The following is a 19,191-nucleotide window of genomic DNA, read 5'->3' as shown; positions in this document are numbered from 1 at the left end:
TTGCCTGCTCTATGAAATAATTTAATTTCACATCTTTGAGGGTTAGTCTGTTTTTCAAACAATGGGAGGCTTTCGCGGGCTGTAAACTACGAGGCTGGCATGATTTGACAGGTTATTCGCCATTCTGTTTCCTGTGTTATAATGTTTAGGAGTTCAGCTCTGTGTTCCGTTATTGGAGAGAAGATTGAATTAATCATGTGGCAACCTATGCTGCTGTGGAGATTCAGCAATGAATAAGGATCTGGGTGCGGCCATTTCAGTTAGCGGACGTGGTTGTAATTAGTTAAGGTGGTTAGGTTATTTAGAATTCTTTGGTCGTTACTACTCCGCATGTCGGAGTGGGGCAGAATGCTTGCGCATAGTAACATGGAAACTTTTAGGCTTCTCACATTTCAATGAATGGAAGCTGATTATAGCGCACAATGTTATCTTTTCACTTCCTAATGCTGTAAAAACAAAGTCATCACCGTCTCCTGAATTATGAAATAGTTTTTCTTTGTTCAAAACCGTGTACTGGAAAAGTAATGCTACAATTACCTATCCTGAGTTTTATTTTTGTACCTGTTGTTTCAAATACCATGAGGCCTTGAAAGTCATTTATCTGTGTTTAGTAACAATATACTCGAATACCAATCTATTTCTTACGGAATTATTTCGATATAAATCCAGTCATTCTTTGTTATAAATGTGTAACGTCATACCAAGTTGCACTGCCACTATATTGTGGGATATTGTGGACTTGGTTAACGATCCATTAATTATTGAGTTCCGATCATTAAAAAAGACAATAGTAATAAGTAGCTCTTCTTTGTACGCTATAACGTTCCAGGTGCAGACAAAGCAGGTCAACGGATGCTGTTTCGACTATTGATATTTCTTACATATCGTGCGGACTGGTCTTGCACGTTACTACGATGTTAAATAACCGCGCTATTTAGGACTTACATGTGAATTCAGATGATTGACCGATTCTTAATAGTCAAAATGAGTTATTACAGAACTGAGGAGACGTTCTCATTGCACAACTGGATGCTATAAGCAGAAATATAGCACTCGATCAAGTAGGTTCATTGTCATTACGAATCAGTGCACACTAAATAATATTCAAATACTAGCTTTGTAGGCCCATTTTCTTAGATGTGTAGGTATATGAGAGTTCGTGTTTATGTTTTTATTTCTATTAAATTTTATGTGTCAGCTAGCGTCTCCAAATAATTTACTTGAGATAACAGTTATACTTTTTGCAAAAGTCGGAGGTTTCTCGCCTTTACTATTACTACTATTACCACCAAATTAAATCACAGTTGCAGTTCTTTGTTCACATTGGATATAAAGAAATTAAGAACTTAATCCGTGATTATTCTATCTAAAAATCAACGAACTGCAGCACAGCATTTAAAAACTTAAGAGCAAAGAAAATACAGCCCTTGATGGTTACGATTTTCTTGGTGTTTATTATAAAGGAAACGTTCTCGAAAGAACAGCCAAATAGTGGTAGCAGACATGTAGAATATGTCGACGATAGAACGGGTTGTCAGCAGGGCACATTTGGATAAGGCTGGAGAGGCTACAATATACACGGATCACACAGAACCTTATGACCACCAATCTGCTATCGAAATAAACTCGTTCAGGTAACAGAAGTGATAGCGTCACCTGGCGAGGAAAGACTGCCAGCACTTGCACGGTGCATGTAGTATCAGTGAGCATGCTGTCCGTGTGTAGAATGGGGAAGGCGCGTCATCTATCTTTGTTTGACAGGAGTCAAACAGTGCTCGTCACAAGCATTTCGGCAACTGCACGACTTTTCAGGTGTTCCAAAAGTTCTGTGGTGAGTGTCTTCAACACGTAGCGAAACCAACATGAAACCACGTCCAGACGTTGTGCGGTTGGGCGGCCACCCCTGATTACAGATATCGGACGTCGTAGGCTGGGCAGTTTGGTATAACAGGACAGGCGGCCAACTGTGGCGGAACTAACATCAGACTTTAATGTTGTGCAGGGTATTAGTGTGTCTGACCACACACTGCACCGAACATTCCTAACGATGGGCCTCTGCAGCCGACGACCTATGCATGTAGTAATGTAAACGCGACTACATCGGCAACTATGACTGAAATGGGCACGTGACCATCGGCACTAGGCTTTGGCGCAGTAGCAGAGAGTTGTGTGATCTGATCATGCCGGTGGGATGGTGCGAATCCCTTGTCATCGAGGGGAACAGCTCCTTGACACCTGTTCTCCATGACGGAGGCAAGCTGGCGGCCACTCCATTATGCTCTGGGGAACATTCACGTGGACATCCATGAGTCCAGTGGAGCTCTTGCAAGGCACCATGAGGGCCAAGGAGTATCGTACAGTGGTTGCAGACCACGTACACTCTTTCATGACGAACATGTTCCTCGACGGCAGTGTCAATATTCAACAAGATGACGCACCATGTCACATGGCCAGGGGAGTGATTGAGTGGTTCGAGGAACACAGTGGCGAGTTCCAGTTGATGTGCTGGCCCCCCAACTCGCCAGCGTCTGAAAGGCTACGAGCCCTATGTACGAAGGGAGTTCAATAAGTAATGCAAGACCCGTTCGAACACACATTTGATGTGATTGAACGTGCCGTCAGAGCTCTTCGACCCTTCCCCAGAATTTATGGAAATCAGGCGACTTGTGTGCGCAGCTGTGGTGCCAACTCCCTCCAGCGACTTGCCAAGGCCTCACTGTTTCCATGCCACGACATGTCGACGTTGTTATACGTGCCAAAGGTGATCTGCACCAGATTAGAACTCAGTGCCCGCATATGGTTCGCTGTCTTTACGACTTTCATCCTCGACATTAGCCTGACCACCTCTTTGTCTGATCTTTAACTGCTCGTACTCTGGTCTATGTTCCTTCCGTTAAGCAGACTGAAAGCAGGATACCTGACTTTACTGAGGGGCCTCCATGAGTTGGTAAGGCTCCCAATGAATTTAGTTTCAATGGATTATTTTATGGCCGGCCGTGTGGCCGAGCGGTTCTACGCGCTGCAGTCTGGAACCGCGCGACAGCTACAGTCGCAGGTTCGAATCCTGCCTCGGACATGGATGTGTGTGATGTCCTTAGGTTAGTTAGGTTTAAGTAGTTCTAAGATCTAGGGTACTAATGACCCTAGAAGTTAAGTTCCATAGTGCGCCAGAGCCATTTTTGATTATTTTATGACGGAATCCCTTAAGTTGCAGATGTGTGTCAGTGCATTATTTTGGTTGAAATTTGTGGAGTGTACAGTTACCAAACAATGCTCAATGGCAGATTTGCGCAGTTATCCTAGGCGTGTATGCTGTTCGCGTTTAGTGTAGCGTTCTTCCACGGTTCTGACGTTAGGCTTGTGGACGATAAACCACACATGCAAAGGATCAGGTACTCTCCGGACTTGCGATGGCCTAAATCGACTTTCACGTTGATCGGGAACGGTTTAATCTTGGTGGGAGGGCGGAAAATGTGCCACAATTTATGCGTTTACATAATACTGCCTATTCTGCTGGACAGAGCGCCAGAGTGTGGAAGAAAGGCTTTCGCTCATTACTTGTGTGCCTCCTTCTGCATTTTCCCTATGTTCTGACGGTTCAGGTCAGAGAGCGAGACTAATTCGATGTTCAGTGTAGCCACAGCTGTGGAATGCCGTTTTCAGATGTCCTATATAGGCTGCTAAGTTTTCAGCGTCTGAAAGGTTCCGATCCGTACGTACAAAGGTAGTTCTGTAAGCTACGCAACATACGTTTTCTGGAAGCAGATTGATTTTATGCGGGATTTCAATACCCCACGCTATTCCCCACTCTTTTGGCTAGACCCTATTTATCAACATAATCTCCGTTCAATGCGAGAGTATTACGCAATCTTACTGGGGCAGTATGTAAGGTCGCACGGTGTCATTCTACAAGTCTATGACGGAGCCAACGTTTTGCTGCATCAGTAACGTCCCAATCATCCACGTATTGCTACCCTTGGAGTGCATCACTCGTTGGGCTAAACAGATGGAAGGCGGAAGGAGCGAAATCCGAGCCGTAAGGCGGATGAGGAAGAGCGTTCCCCGCGTGACCGCTGCGGTCGCAGGTTCGAATCCTGCCTCGGGCATGGATGTGTGTGATGTCCTTAGGTTGGTTAGGTTTAAGTAGTCCTAAGTTCTAGGGGACTGATGACCACAGCAGTTAAGTCCCATAGTGCTCAGAGACATTTGAACCATTTTTGCGCAGACTTGTGTGATTCATCGATTAGTCATGGAGAAGGAGAAGAGCGTTTGCATTTTTGTGGCGACAGACACACGGAAGTCATTTCTTCAGTTTCCTGATGGTAACACAACACACATCAGGGTTGATAGTTGCACCATGAGGGACGACATCAAATAGAACACCTCTTCAGAGTCCCAGGAGGACGTCGCTGTGACTTTACCGGCAGAAAATGCGGCCTTGAACTTCTTCTTCGGAGGAGAGATGGTGTGGCGCCACCCCATGGATTGCCATTTTGTTTCCGATTCGAAGTGATGAACCCAAATTTAATCGCCTCTGATAATGTTCGACAAAAAATTTTCACTATCAGCCTCGTAACGCGCAAGCGATTCCGCACGCACGGTCCTTCCTTAATGGTCTGTATGGCGACGAGTAACCCATCGGGCACACACCTTTGAGTATCCCAACTGTTGGAATAGTGTGTCAGCACTACCAACAGAGACGTCCAGTTGAGCAGCGAGATGTTTGGTTGTGATACGTTGATCATCTCGAATGAGAGTGTCCGTACGTTCCAACATCGTAGGAGTCACAGCTGTGGGTGGCCGACCGACATGCTGGAGATCGGACTGGTTGCGACGTTGCTACGATGATGACAAACGCCTCGCCCAATGGTTCACCGTGCTTTTATTCACTGTCAGGTCTCCAGAGACATTCTGCAAGCGCCTGTAACCGTCTGCGAAGCTCCTGATTTCCGCCAAAAGAAATTCAGTGACAAGTCTCTGCTGGAACGCACCTCAGTTGCAGACGCCATTTTGGAGGTTACATATTGCCACCTATCGAAACTTCATGAAACTATAGGCGTTGAGGCGACAATATCCCACAATGTCTCACAACAATTTCCGAATTTTTTAATGGAAACTTGCCGAGAAACAAAGTGTTGCATCACTTATTGAACGCCTCTCGTACCAGTGTCTTGTGTTGTCAAGATTTTTGGAAAAAATACGTAAATTTTAGCACATGAAATTAAATAGTTATACCTTCGTGTTGAGAAGTCCACATTCATACCAGCAGCTGTATCTGGCAGATTAAGCCTAACACGTACAATGATGTACATGACTACGGTACTAAACAGTATATTAACGATATGACAGTGCAGCAGAGACTCTGAGGTAACACAGTGAAAGTATGGAACATTCTCGACAGATAAAACACGATTAGACAGTCAGCACAACAATAGTATCTGCTTAGCAGGCTATGACTGCAACTTCTATGAGAAGAGATGCAGAAGAACGTTATCTGTCAACAGACGATACATCCACGAGGAGAATGGGAGCACGAGAAGAACAAAAATCTACCACGAATCCGGCTGTGAAATAATTTTACTAATGAATACAATTTAACTTCGTGTCGGGACTGCGGCTTTTACACAAGCGAAATTCACTCAGTTGGAAGTTATCGTGACTTTTTTAGAGAACCATCCTACACTGGGAAGGCATAAAGCAGTATGACCGCTTTTGGATTTTAAAGCTGCTTCTATTGAAATGAATTCAACATTGTGCCATGTATACTACTATTAGTATTTGGTATATACGAGAGAAAAGTGAAGCGTTATCGGTCCGTCACACAAGCAGTGTCAATTTATTGAGTTTTATTTGTGATGCTGCAGCACTTTGAGCAGCTATGTTAATTTAATATCAACTTCATTTCCGAAATAGTTTACTTTAACCTGCTATTTAATGTAGTTGTCGCTCGAGTTACTTTCAAATCGACGAACTGTAATACGATGACAACATAACATTTTTCTACTTTTAAATTTTGGTTTCCAGAAGTCTGTCGGCACCGTTCTTCACAAGCGGCCTCTAATCAAATTGTGTGCCTATGCAGTGTGGTCTCAACTGTGTGACTGGATTCATGATTTCCTCTCACAAAGATCACAGTTAATAATAACTGACAGGAAGTCATCCAGTAAAATTGAAGTGTTATAAGCCCTATACAGTTATTAACCTGTATAAGCGGTTTAAGAGACAATCTGAACAGCCCCCTTAGACTGTTTACAGAATATGTTGTCGTTTACTGTCTAGTAAAGTTATCAGAAGGTCAAAACGAATTGAGAAAATATAGACAAGATATATGCATAATGCAAAAAGTGGCAATCGAACCTAAACAATCAAAATTCTGATATCTTCCTTTTGAAAAAAGTTCCATTGAAGTTCGGTTACACGATAAATCACACAACTTTAACTGTTTTCGATTAAACTAAATACGTAGCGATTACAAACACGTACACTCTAAGCTGGCAGTATCACACAGATATGTTATGGGAAAAGCGAACCAAAGACTGCTTTTTATGGGCTTAGCACTTAGAAGATGCAACAAATTTGCTGAAGAGACGGCGCTCACTACGCCTGTCCGTCCTTTTCTGGGGCACTGCTGCACGGTATGGGATCATTGCCAGATGGGAATGACGGAGACATCGAAAAATTTACAGAAGGGTAGACGGTTTTGTATTGTCACTAAATGGGGCGGACACTGTTCATGACTATGATAAGCTAGTTAGGGTGGAAAACTTTAATGCAAAGACGTTTCTCATTGTGGCGAAATTTTTTCACGACATTTCTGTCTCCAACAGTGTCAAAATGTTTTTCTGACTCCCACCTACAACGAGTGGAATGGTCATTATGATAAAATAAGAGAAATCAGAGCTCGCATAGAAAGCTTTAGGTGTTCATTTTTCCCACATGCTATCCGATATTGGAACAATCGATCAATAGTCTGAGGTGGTACTGTGTCCTCTATGCGAAACACTTCAGCACTATAAGCACTGCAGACGGCGAAGTACAAATGTGATTTAACTTGGCAATTTATTTGGGTATAATATGCAACCAATTCGTTTTATGTACCATTAACTAGTATTCAAGCTACTCCACTTTCATCATCTGATGAGTGTTTTACAAGAGGATTATCGGAAAGTGTAGTAAATCTTCCTGTGTAGCTTGACGAAGCAAAGCAGCTCTCATTTCTTCTCTGTGGATTCTTTTCCTTTGTTCAGCCCACATTATCCCTGGTCTGATGTGGTTTTCTGGCAGTGCTTCCCATTTGCTAATCTTTTATTCATATATTTTTCCTGGCGTAGAGGCCCATTAGTTAGAGGGCCCACACAACAGACAAGCAAGGTGGGCTGCCGACCTCCCTTCAAGAGCTCAGATCGAAACATCGCCAGTGGATGTAAACAGACTTTCCGCATAAACACTGAACTACTTTGTGAAAAGCCATGTGACAGTGATCCACCAATTAGAACTAATTTGACTACGTGTAGCACTCTGCCGAACTGGCGTTATAAGCACGCCAGCAGAGTCAGGGGGCAGTGTGTACCTACAGGTAGGACAGCTCCGGCCAATACCTACGCTGGCTTTACCATAGTAGACACTAACCATAGCCTTCAGTAGGAAATGGTTCAAATGGCTCTGAGCACTATGGGACTTAACATCTATGGTCATCAGTCCCCTAGAACTTAGAACTAATTAAACCTAACTAACCTAAGGACAGCACACAACACCCAGCCATCACGAGGCAGAGAAAATCCCTGACCCCGCCGGGAATCGAACCCGGGCGTGGGAAGCGAGAACGCTACCGCACGACCACGAGATGCGGGCCTTCAGTAGGAAGTTTTATCTTCGTAGTATTATGTTTATGATTTTATTTTCATTGTCTTCTACTCTTATCTGGTTTTTGCCACCACAAGAACTGTTCTGCTACTTGTTGTTCTTGCGTTTGGAAATTAGTGCACGCCAAGAAAGCGTTTCAGTTATAATAAAGTGTGTTCAAACTTGATCGTTGAACCCAGAAGACATGGTTCGGGATGGAAAACACGTAGAACATGTGTTGTAGCAGTCGGTATCAAGGTAATTTCCCTACTTTGAACATTAATAACCTCTAAACTGTACAATATAGACAAAAACAAATTACACCAAGAAATTACAGAGCTCAAGCGAGTGTTATTTGATGTGCCATAAACCTCCCTTCCCATAAAAAAAATGACTACGTCAAACCTATGTTCCCATAATCACATTTCAATTTTCCTTTAATCTTCCAACTTATGAAGGTGTCCAAGGACTTTTGACTCGCCGTGTATAATGGGCATGAACATCGTCAGATGTTGAATGATTACTATGAATTACATGGACATGACGTGTCCTTGTGTTAAACAGCGTTACCAAAACCCAACAGAGTTTGAAAGGGACCTCATTGTGGGTGTCAGTTTGGCCAGCTAGTTAAATCGAGCAATATCCAGATTTTCGAGGCTTTTGGATGTGACAGTGACTCGATGTAGGACGGCAAGGGAGCGTGAAGGCAGACATACTCGTCATCAATGTATCAGTGGACAACGTCTAAGCCGTATTGTGCACCAAGCACATCATAACCACTTCACATCTGCGCCTGCCGTTTGGCCAGCTTGTCAGATCGAGCAATATCCAGATTTTCGAGGCTTTTGGATGTGACAGTGACTCGATGTAGGACGGCATGGGGGCGTGAAGGCAGACATACTCGTCGTCAACGTTCCAGTGGACAAAGTCTAAGCCGTATTGTGCACCAAGCACATCATAACCACTTCACATCTGCGCCTGCCGTTTGGCCAGCTTGTCAGATCGAGCAATATCCAGATTTTCGAGGCACAGTACCATTTAAAACGCATCCCTATGCAGGTATGGACTGCTGACGAATAGCTTCGCATCATGTGCAACGATGGATTGTGGCTCTGCAGTATCCCGGGTGGCCATCATCGACTAGTATGACCTGGGAAGAGGACCCATTGATCCAATGTTTTGGAGAACCACAGTGGTACTACTCCTAGCGTCATGGTATGGGGAGCCATCCTGTATGGCATTAGGTCACAGCTGGTAGTCATTGAGGGAACTGTAACAGAACAGCTAGACGTGGCCTGTACCTGAATACGAGAGGGAAAGATAAGTTGGCTGAACTTCTCACATAACATGTGCGGGGGCTACCGTCACACAAAACAAAATCCGTCGGGTTACTGGCGTCGGAGAGGTACCTTTTTTAGCTTAGAATTCAGGAACCCTAAACAATCCGTCCGAACAGGCCTTGGAAAGCCCAAGGGTACCGACCGGCCACCGTGTCATCCTAAGCCCACGGCCATCACTGGTTGCGGATATGGGGGTGCATGTGGTCAGCACACCGCTCGCCCAGCCATATGTCAGTAACGAGACCGGAGCCGCTACTTCTCAATCAAGTACCTCCACAGTCTATCTCACAAGGGTTGAGTGCAACCTGCTTGCCAACAGCACTCGGCAGACATGATGGTCACCCATCCAAGTGCTAGCCCAGCCCGACAGCGCTTAACTTCGGTGATCTGGCGGGAACCGTAGTTACCACTGTGGCAAGGCCGTTGGCATTCAGGAACCCTGTTTTGAAAAAAGTCAGAATAATAGAAGAGCCCCAAAAATGCTTAATAACGCACAGAAATGTAAGGTTAGCTTATTTCATAAAAATATTAGAGGATTGGGTAATGAGGTAGAGTTTCTTGTCTGTTTGGAAAATTTAGAGAGCCCTGAAAAAATAGACGTACTGTGACTATCTGAGCACCACATAACCACAGAATTAGATAAGTAACATATAAAAAAGTACACTCTAGCAGCTTGCTCACACTGATGTAGGAAACAGAGATGATGTTACATAGTACTAAAACTGAAAACAGTCTCAAAAACATTGAGACAAGTAGATTTTGAGTTGTTCAACAAATAGAAGTGTGTACTTATGAACCGATAGAGAAAAATAGCTCAATTTTAATTCGAGCTGCATACAGACTGCCACTGGGAAATTTTGGACTGTTCGCAGGGAAGCTGGATTCCTTACTATGCCATCTGTGAGAAAGCAGCAAGCATTTAATAGTCTGTGGTGACTTCAATGTAGATTTTCTAAGGGATTCTGATAGGAAATATGATCTGAAACCTTATTTGTATCGTACATTTTGATCTGAGTAATTAACTTTCGAACACATGTGGATAAAGACATTAGGACCCTAACTGATAATGTTTTCTTTGGTGAGCTCAAAGCAGAAAAATAGCTGTTTTCACACTAACATATTCTCTCTCTGATCATGACGCACAGTTAAGATAAATTACATAGTGCATTACGGTACGGATACTCATCAGTGGAAATCAGGTAGAATAACTAATGGCAGGACACATGTTTTTAAGAATACCTTGCGGGCGATGACCTGGGATAAAATTTATAATGAGCCGAAAGCTAACATAACATTTAATCTAGTTCATGATAAATTCATATCACTATTTGAAAACAGCTTTCCACATAGGCTAATCAAAAAGGCGGCCGCTGTGACCGAGCAGTTCTAGGCCTTTCAGTCCTGCACTGCACTGCTGCTAAGGTCGCAGGTTCGAATCCTGCCTCGGGCATGGATATGTGTGATGTCCTTAGGTTAGTTAGGATTAAGTAGTTCTAAGTCTAGGGGACTGATGACCAAAGATGTTAAGTTCCATAGTGCTTAGAGCCATTTGAACCATTTTGCTAACCAAAAAGGACATTAAATATCCATTCTAAAAGCTGTGAATCACTACAGGGATCTTGTGGAAGGAGGAGATTAGTGTTTGATATCCTGTCGACAATGAGGACGCTAGAGACGAACCACAAGCTCGGATTAGGGTTAGATGGAGAAGAAAATCGGCTGTGGCTTTTCAAAGGAACCATCCCAACATTTGCCCAAAGCGATTTAGAGAAATTACAGAGAACTTCAATAAGGATGGTTGGCCGCGGGTTTGAACCGTCGTCCTCCAGAATGCGAGTTCAGTGTGCTGCCTCACTCGGTCTTGTGAAAGGAACAAGGGAAATGTGTAAGTTGGCAAGAAGAAGCGGAGATCTCAAAATTATTAAGAAAATTGATTAAAAATCAAGGAACATGCACATAATGTCATAAAACAGTAATTTCTATAGCAGACTTAAGGCTACATGAAATTTAGTGAAATAAGAGTCTGGACAGCCAATCACGGAATAATGTAACAGCGTTGCTGAGGTGAACGGAAGGAATATAAACGATCAGTCACAGGCAGCTAATACACTCCTGGAAATTGAAATAAGAACACTGTGAATTCATTGTCCCAGGAAGGGGAAACTTTATTGACACATTCCTGGGGTCAGATACATCACATGATCACACTGACAGAACCACAGGCACATAGACACAGGCAAAAGAGCATGCACAATGTCGGCAATAGTACAGTGTATATCCACCTTTCGCAGCAATGCTGGCTGCTATTCTCCCATGGAGACGATCGTAGAGATGCTGGATGTAGTCCTGTGGAACGGCTTGCCATGCCATTTCCACCTGGCGCCTCAGTTGGACCAGCGTTCGTGCTGGACGTGCAGACCGCGTGAGACGACGCTTCATCCAGTCCCAAACATGCTCAATGGGGGGCAGATCCGGAGATCTTGCTGGCCAGGGAAGTTGACTTACACCTTCTAGAGCACTTGGGTGGCACGGGATACATGCGGACGTGCATTGTCCTGTTGGAACAGCAAGTTCCCTTGCCGGTCTAGGAATGGTAGAACGATGGGTTCGATGACGGTTTGGATGTACCGTGCACTATTCAGTGTCCCCTCGACGATCACCAGTGGTGTACGGCCAGTGTAGGAGATCGCTCCCCACACCATGATGCCGGGTGTTGGCCCTGTGTGCCTCGGTCGTATGCAGTCCTGATTGTGGCGCTCACCTGCACGGCGCCAAACACGCATACGACCATCATTGGCACCAAGGCAGAAGCGACTCTCATCGCTGAAGACGACACGTCTCCATTCGTCCCTCCATTCACGCCTGTCGCGACACCACTGGAGGCGGGCTGCACGATGTTGGGGCGTGAGCGGAAGACGGCCTAACGGTGTGCGGGACCGTAGCCCAGCTTCATGGAGACGGTTGCGAATGGTCCTCGCCGATACCCCAGGAGCAACAGTGTCCCTAATTTGCTGGGAAGTGGCGGTGCGGTCCCCTACGGCACTGCGTAGGATCCTACGGTCTTGGCGTGCATCCGTGCGTCGCTGCGGTCCGGTCCCAGGTCGACGGGCACGTGCACCTTCCGCCGACCACTGGCGACAACATCGATGTACTGTGGAGACCTCACGCCCCACGTGTTGAGCAATTCGGCGGTACGTCCACCCGGCCTCCCGCACGCCCACTATACGCCCTCGCTCAAAGTCCGTCAACTGCACATACGGTTCACGTCCACGCTGTCGCGGCATGCTACCAGTGTTAAAGACTGCGATGGAGCTCCGTATGCCACGGCAAACTGGCTGACACTGACGGTGGCGGTGCACAAATGCTGCGCAGCTAGCGCCATTCGACGGCCAACACCGCGGTTCCTGGTGTGTCCGCTGTGCCGTGCGTGTGATCATTGCTTGTACAGCCCTCTCGCAGTGTCCGGAGCAAGTATGGTGGGTCTGACACTCCGGTGTCAATGTGTTTTTTTTCCATTTCGAGGAGTGTATATTTCATCATCATCATTGTAGTAGAAATTACATGGACAAGTAGTTCAAGAGAAAAATCACAACGATAATAACACAGGTCTGCGACTAAAAAACTGCATAGGATTTTTTTAAATTTTCTTATAAATTTTTACCTCCCAAAAACAGGAAAAATATTCAAAAAGTTCTATCACATATGTTTTTAAGTATATTGCAGTATTTTTGTTCATTAGTAATAAACCTATGTGGTTTTTTAAATTTAAAATTTATTAAAAATTATATCAGTTATAATTGATAAAATAAACTTAAATTTAAAAAAATTACAATGTTAACTATTCTTTGTTACCACTTGCAGGTTTTATCGTGAACTCCTGGGCGCCAGAAGCAATTGCAAACAATCTTATTGTTCAGTTTTATCGCGTTGCGACAAGTCAAATGACGTTTTATATCTCGCATGAAATGAAGAGAAACTCTCAGTAGACATATTGCTATTCACGTGAACAGTGCAGTTGTTTCTGTCTAGTCATAGCTACAAGAGGTTTTGTTATTTCTCTAAAATTTTTTGTTATTTCTGTAGTGAATATACTATTAAAAGTCAACAGAGAAACATAAGTGATTTTGTAAGGAAAGTTTATTTTGCTTACTTTAAATTAAAACTTGGTGATCAAGATAAACTATGGGCCCCACATAAGGTGTGTAGAAGATGTGGAGAAAATCTTCGTTTGTGGTTTAAGGTTAATAAAAATGCATTTCGAATTGGAATTCCTATGATATGGCGTGAGCAGAAAAACCATACCACTGACTGCTACTTCTGTTCAGATGACGTAAAGGGATTCCATTCAAAAAACAAAAGTAGCGTAAGTTATCCTAACCGTGACTCAGCTATACGTCCAGTGCCCCATAGCTCTGAAATACCTACTCCACAGCCACCTTCCTGTTTGGATGAATACCCGAGTGAGTTGGAGGACGAAGTTACATTACCTCCTCAGGATGAATCAAGCACAGATTTTTCTTCAGTCGAAGATGAAAGGCCTCAACTATTTTCTCAAAGTGGGCTCAATGATCTAGTAAGAGATTTATGTCTTTCAAAAGATGCAGCCGAACTGTTAGGTTCCAGATTAAAAAATAAAAACCTTTTATCATCTGGCACCTCGTTTTCATGGTACAGACACCGAGAAAAAGAATTTACCCAGTTTTCCTCAAAAGAAGGAAATTTAGTTTTTTCAGCGATGTGGAAGGACACATGCATTGCTTTGATATGCAGTATGACTCATCTGAATGGCGCCTATTCATTGATTCATCCAAAACCAGTTTTAAAGCAAAATTATTGCACAATGGAAATAAATTTGCATCGCTTCCGATGGGACATTCTGTGCATAAGGACGAAAACTATAACGATTTGCCCATTGTCCTGGAAAAAATCAAATGTCAGGACCACCAGTGGATGGGTTGTGGGGACTTCAAAATACTCACGATGCTTTTGGGTCAGCAGGCAGGCCATACTAAATACCCATGCTTCTTATGCTTGTGGGATAGTAGAACTAGAGAACAGCAGTGGAGTAAAATTGTTGGGCCACTGAGAGAAACTTCAAAACCTGGAGAGAAAAATGTTATCAATACTACTTTGTTACCTCCAGAAAAGGTTTTGTTGCCCCCTCTCCGTATCAAATTGGGATTGATGAAACAATTTGTAAAATCGCTGCAAAAGGATGGGGACATCCTGGTGAAACCGCTCCCCCTGTGCTTCACTGTAAGCTCCAAGGTTTTGAGGAAAACTGTCTATGTGGGAGTGTAAAAAATGGACCTTCAAGCTCATCTTGCAGCCTGGAGCTTCGTATGCTGCTAGCATCCGTTGAACAATGGTTTTATAGTCAGGATCCTTAGTATTTCCCAAAAACTTTTGCACTACATCCTTGGACGATACCTAAGCTTCTATTTCCTTCTCATTCATACTTTCCACAAAGAGGGTGTCGGTTGAAAGTTTACTTATGTCGGGGCCAGTGAAAACTCCCTCTTTCAACTTTGCTTCTGACAGCTTCGAGAATTTTGTACATAGATATTTAATTAAAGTTCCAACCCTCGTACTTTACGCAGTCGTCTACACGACTTCCAGCCTCAACTACTACTAGTTTCTGCTTCGGCTAGCCACAGGCCTATGGGCTACGACTAGTCCTGATGGTGCCGGGAGTTGAACTGGTGCCTTCCAGCTGGGAACCTACTTCTGACTGACTTCAGGTGACTCGAGAACACCATCCAGTGGTCCTCGATTCACAGACTGTGCCCGGTAGCATCTCATTCCTGACCTACGGTCAGCGACTGTTGGCGTTCGAGACTTCTGCGCCTTAGGATGTCGGCGAGCCGATGGAACTGCTTGAGCCGTATGGCAGCTGATGCAAGTAACAACAACTAGGATTGTGTTGAGGCGGGCTCGCGTGGCTGAAGACATCCCACACAATTGAGACGACGTCTTTGGCTGCTGTGTGAATTCTGTTCAATATACTTGTTACCCTCACTGCCTGTTGCTGCATTGACGGGCAAAGAGCTGTTTCATCGTACCTGCTGTCCTGTCCTCCATTCTGCACCAACATCGTGGTCTCTAAGGTGGTCAACAACACTAGTCCAGCAACGTATGGAAGACACCAGAGAAGCTTGGAAGACATGACAGAGTTATTGATGGACATGTCCGAAAGAACAGATACAATGAAAATTGTTAGAATGAAATTACAATGAAATGAATACCCCTAACTTCATACAGGCGTTGATATATAAGGCCACGGGGACAGTCGAAAATGTGAGCCCCGACCGGGACTCGAACCCGGCATATCCTGCTTACATGGCAGACGCTCTATCCATTTTTTTTAGTTGATCTTATTTTTGTTCTATATTGTTCGTTGAATTTGTTCAGGGCAGACGTCCAATGACACCCGTTCTGGTTCTTCGTTGATCCGTTCATTCAGTTTTTTTTTTTTTTTTATTACAGAGGGTAGCTGACCTTCTGACCGAAGGCGCTGAGTCACCATGCCAGCATTGCTTACATCGCAGACGCTCTATCCATTTGAGCCACCGAGGATACAGAGGATAGTGCGACTGTAGGGACTTATCTCTGGCACGCCCCCCGTGAGACCCACATTCCCAACTGATTTTCCAGCGCTATATTCATAGTGCCCCTGCCCATTATACTCATTACTCGCGGCTAGTTGCCGATTCCCGTAAGCGTTGGGGCACTGTTTGTGCATCCACACAGAAGAAGATGGTCAAATGGCCGGTGAGGCTTTAACTATATATATATATATATATATATATATCTTCTTATATATACACTCCTGGAAATTGAAATAAGAACACCGTGAATTCATTGTCCCAGGAAGGGGAAAGTTTATTGACACATTCCTGGGGTCAGATACATCACATGATCACACTGACAGAACCACAGGCACACAGACACAGGCAACAGAGCATGCACAATGTCGGCACTAGTACAGTGTATATCCACCTTTCGCAGCAATGCAGGCTGCTATTCTCCCATGGAGACGATCGTAGAGATGCTGGATGTAGTCCTGTGGAACGGCTTGCCATGCCATTTCCACCTGGCGCCTCAGTTGGACCAGCGTTCGTGCTGGACGTGCAGACCGCGTGAGACGACGCTTCATCCAGTCCCAAACATGCTCAATGGGGGACAGATCCGGAGATCTCGCTGGCCAGGGTAGTTGACTTACACCTTCTAGAGCACGTTGGGTGGCACGGGATCCATGCGGACGTGCATTGTCCTGTTGGAACAGCAAGTTCCCTTGCCGGTCTAGGAATGGTAGAACGATGGGTTCGATGACGGTTTGGATGTACCGTGCACTATTCAGTGTCCCCTCGACGATCACCAGTGGTGTACGGCCAGTGTAGGAGATCGCTCCCCACACCATGATACCGGGTGTTGGCCCTGTGTGCCTCGGTCGTATGCAGTCCTGATTGTGGCGCTCACCTGCACGGCGCCAAACACGCATACGACCATCATTGACACCAAGGCAGAAGCGACTCTCATCGCTGAAGACGACACGTCTCCATTCGTCCCTCCATTCACGCCTGTCGCGACACCACTGGAGGCGGGCTGCACGATGTTGGGGCGTGAGCGGAAGACGGCCTAACGGTGTGCGGGACCGTAGCCCAGCTTCATGGAGACGGTTGCGAATGGTCCTCGCCGATACCCCAGGAGCAACAGTGTCCCTAATTTGCTGGGAAGTGGCGGTGCGGTCCCCTACGGCACTGCGTAGGATCCTACGGTCTTGGCGTGCATCCGTGCGTCGCTGCGGTCCGGTCCCAGGTCGACGGGCACGTGCACCTTCCGCCGACCACTGGCGACAACATCGATGTACTGTGGAGACCTCACGCCCCACGTGTTGAGCAATTCGGCGGTACGTCCACCCGGCCTCCCGCATGCCCACTATACGCCCTCGCTCAAAGTCCGTCAACTGCACATACGGTTCACGTCCACGCTGTCGCGGCATGCTACCAGTGTTAAAGACTGCGATGGAGCTCCGTATGCCACGGCAAACTGGCTGACACTGACGGCGGCGGTGCACAAATGCTGCGCAGTTAGCGCCATTCGACGGCCAACACCGCGGTTCCTGGTGTGTCCGCTGTGCCGTGCGTGTGATCATTGCTTGTACAGCCCTCTCGCAGTGTCCGGAGCAAGTATGGTGGGTCTGACACACCGGTGTCAATGTGTTCTTTTTTCCATTTCCAGGAGTGTATATGTTCATATCAGCTAGGGGTATTCATTTCATTGTAACCACTCAAATACATTTCTACTTTTATATTCAGTACGAGGAAGAGTTTCATTTTCCAAAATGCTATTCACAAAAAGTCGACAATTTATTGCACATAGCAGACTAAGTCCATACCCACGAAGGCAAATGTTGCTGAGCGGGGGGAAGGGCTCTAGAGGAGGGTGGAGGCTCTAAAGCAAGAGCTCTTTAAGAATACTGCAAGCAAAAGGCAAGGTTCTGGGTTCAAGACCCAGCCCGACACACATTTCTGATCTGCCAGGATGTTCCAAAACAGCGAAAAATTCACCTAAAATTGTGACGTTAATTTCGTTATTGGTGTTTTGCTTATGTTGACCTGGTGATAATCTATCATATGTTGAATTAACTGTTAGACTGTTTTCTGTGTGTATCAAAATTGGGTTAGAATAAACCTCTAATGCCGACAAACGAAGTTTATGAACGTGTAGTTTTCAGCCATTCGTGATTACAACTTTTTTCTTTAATTAATGAAAGCCACAGTATGCTTCTACTGAAATCTACTAGTAACAATAAAGGTTAACAGGTTGTATCACTTTGCGCAATGTGGTTCTGAAATTCTCTAAACACATCACCAAATAACTATATTGAATGTGAGAAGAGGCAGCCTTCTCACGTACAGGCGCAAGTAATTCACCGCGCTTTTCCACCAGATGCGCTTCCCTACTATATCAAGTCGAGAGCAAACCTAATAAAAAGGCGACAGCTGCAAGCGCACCGCGTGCTGTTTTCGTGTGGCCGGCCTCACCGCTCTCTGCCAATTAAGAGACCGTCCGCGCTGACTGCTTTATTGGACACTCCACAACAGCACACACCCTTTGCGCCGCTCCCACCTGTCTCGGAAAACAGCAAAATAACAGCCTGCTCCACGTGCGCACTCTGCCAGAATACAAATGAGTGCACATGGTGGGGTGCGTCACTTAGAGAAATACCCTGGAATATGCATGGAGCGTGAAAGAGCGGAAATATACGGACAATTTGTTATTTACCTACGACACAGCTATCTTCAGCACACTCGGAATCAAGTTCGTGAATATGTGTCGTGTTCCAGGCAAATGTTTGTCTGAAAGGAAGGCGCACAATTGAACGTTATTTATAGACGGCAAAAATAAAATTTTTCAGGCATTTCATCTGTTAATATTTACAAGGCTCGTTTGGACGAAGTAAGTAGTGTAGTAGCGGGCATATTAGAGCAGGAATATCAGCCGCTTTCTCCAATGCCAGATTACAACAGGGTTCTGGTCAAAGTCAAGGTCAAATCTCCCTGTACACTCCCCTCCCCTCCCTACCCTGACCAACCGCTCTCCATCCCCGATTTGATCTCAGCTGATTGCTTTATGATGCTCTCACAGGACAATCATAGGACCCCTTTGCTGAGACTAGACAGAACTACTTCCTTCTGGCCATACGTGTGAGTTCTTTGATTGGTCTGGGAGAGGGCTCATCAAGCTAAAACACATGACGTAGTTCTTTCCATTGCATTACTTGATAGCTGACAACTGCCATTGACTATGAAAGCACCACTCGATGTACAGATTAACAAACATCTCTCTTTCAATACAAAACGTAACGTTTACGAAAGTTCATTTCCTCTGAAACTTTAACTGCTCATTCATCCTACTTCATCATGTTGGCTGCAGTAGCTGAGGTTTCAAACTGACTGAACTATTCCATCCTCAACACTGTATTGACACCAGCAGCAGGGTGCTG

The 19,191-nt window shown here is 45.1% G+C and overlaps 1 pseudogene; it reads right to left on the bottom strand.

Moving 5' to 3' along the window:
* Window positions 1–9,492: 9,492 nt before the first annotated feature.
* On the bottom strand, window positions 9,493–9,610 carry LOC126250509 (5S ribosomal RNA; annotated as a pseudogene).
* Window positions 9,611–19,191: the final 9,581 nt, after the last annotated feature.

Source organism: Schistocerca nitens, chromosome 3, assembly GCF_023898315.1.
Source record: "Schistocerca nitens isolate TAMUIC-IGC-003100 chromosome 3, iqSchNite1.1, whole genome shotgun sequence".
NCBI classification, from domain to species: domain Eukaryota; kingdom Metazoa; phylum Arthropoda; class Insecta; order Orthoptera; family Acrididae; genus Schistocerca; species Schistocerca nitens.
This window is presented reverse-complemented; position numbering and strand designations above follow the sequence as displayed.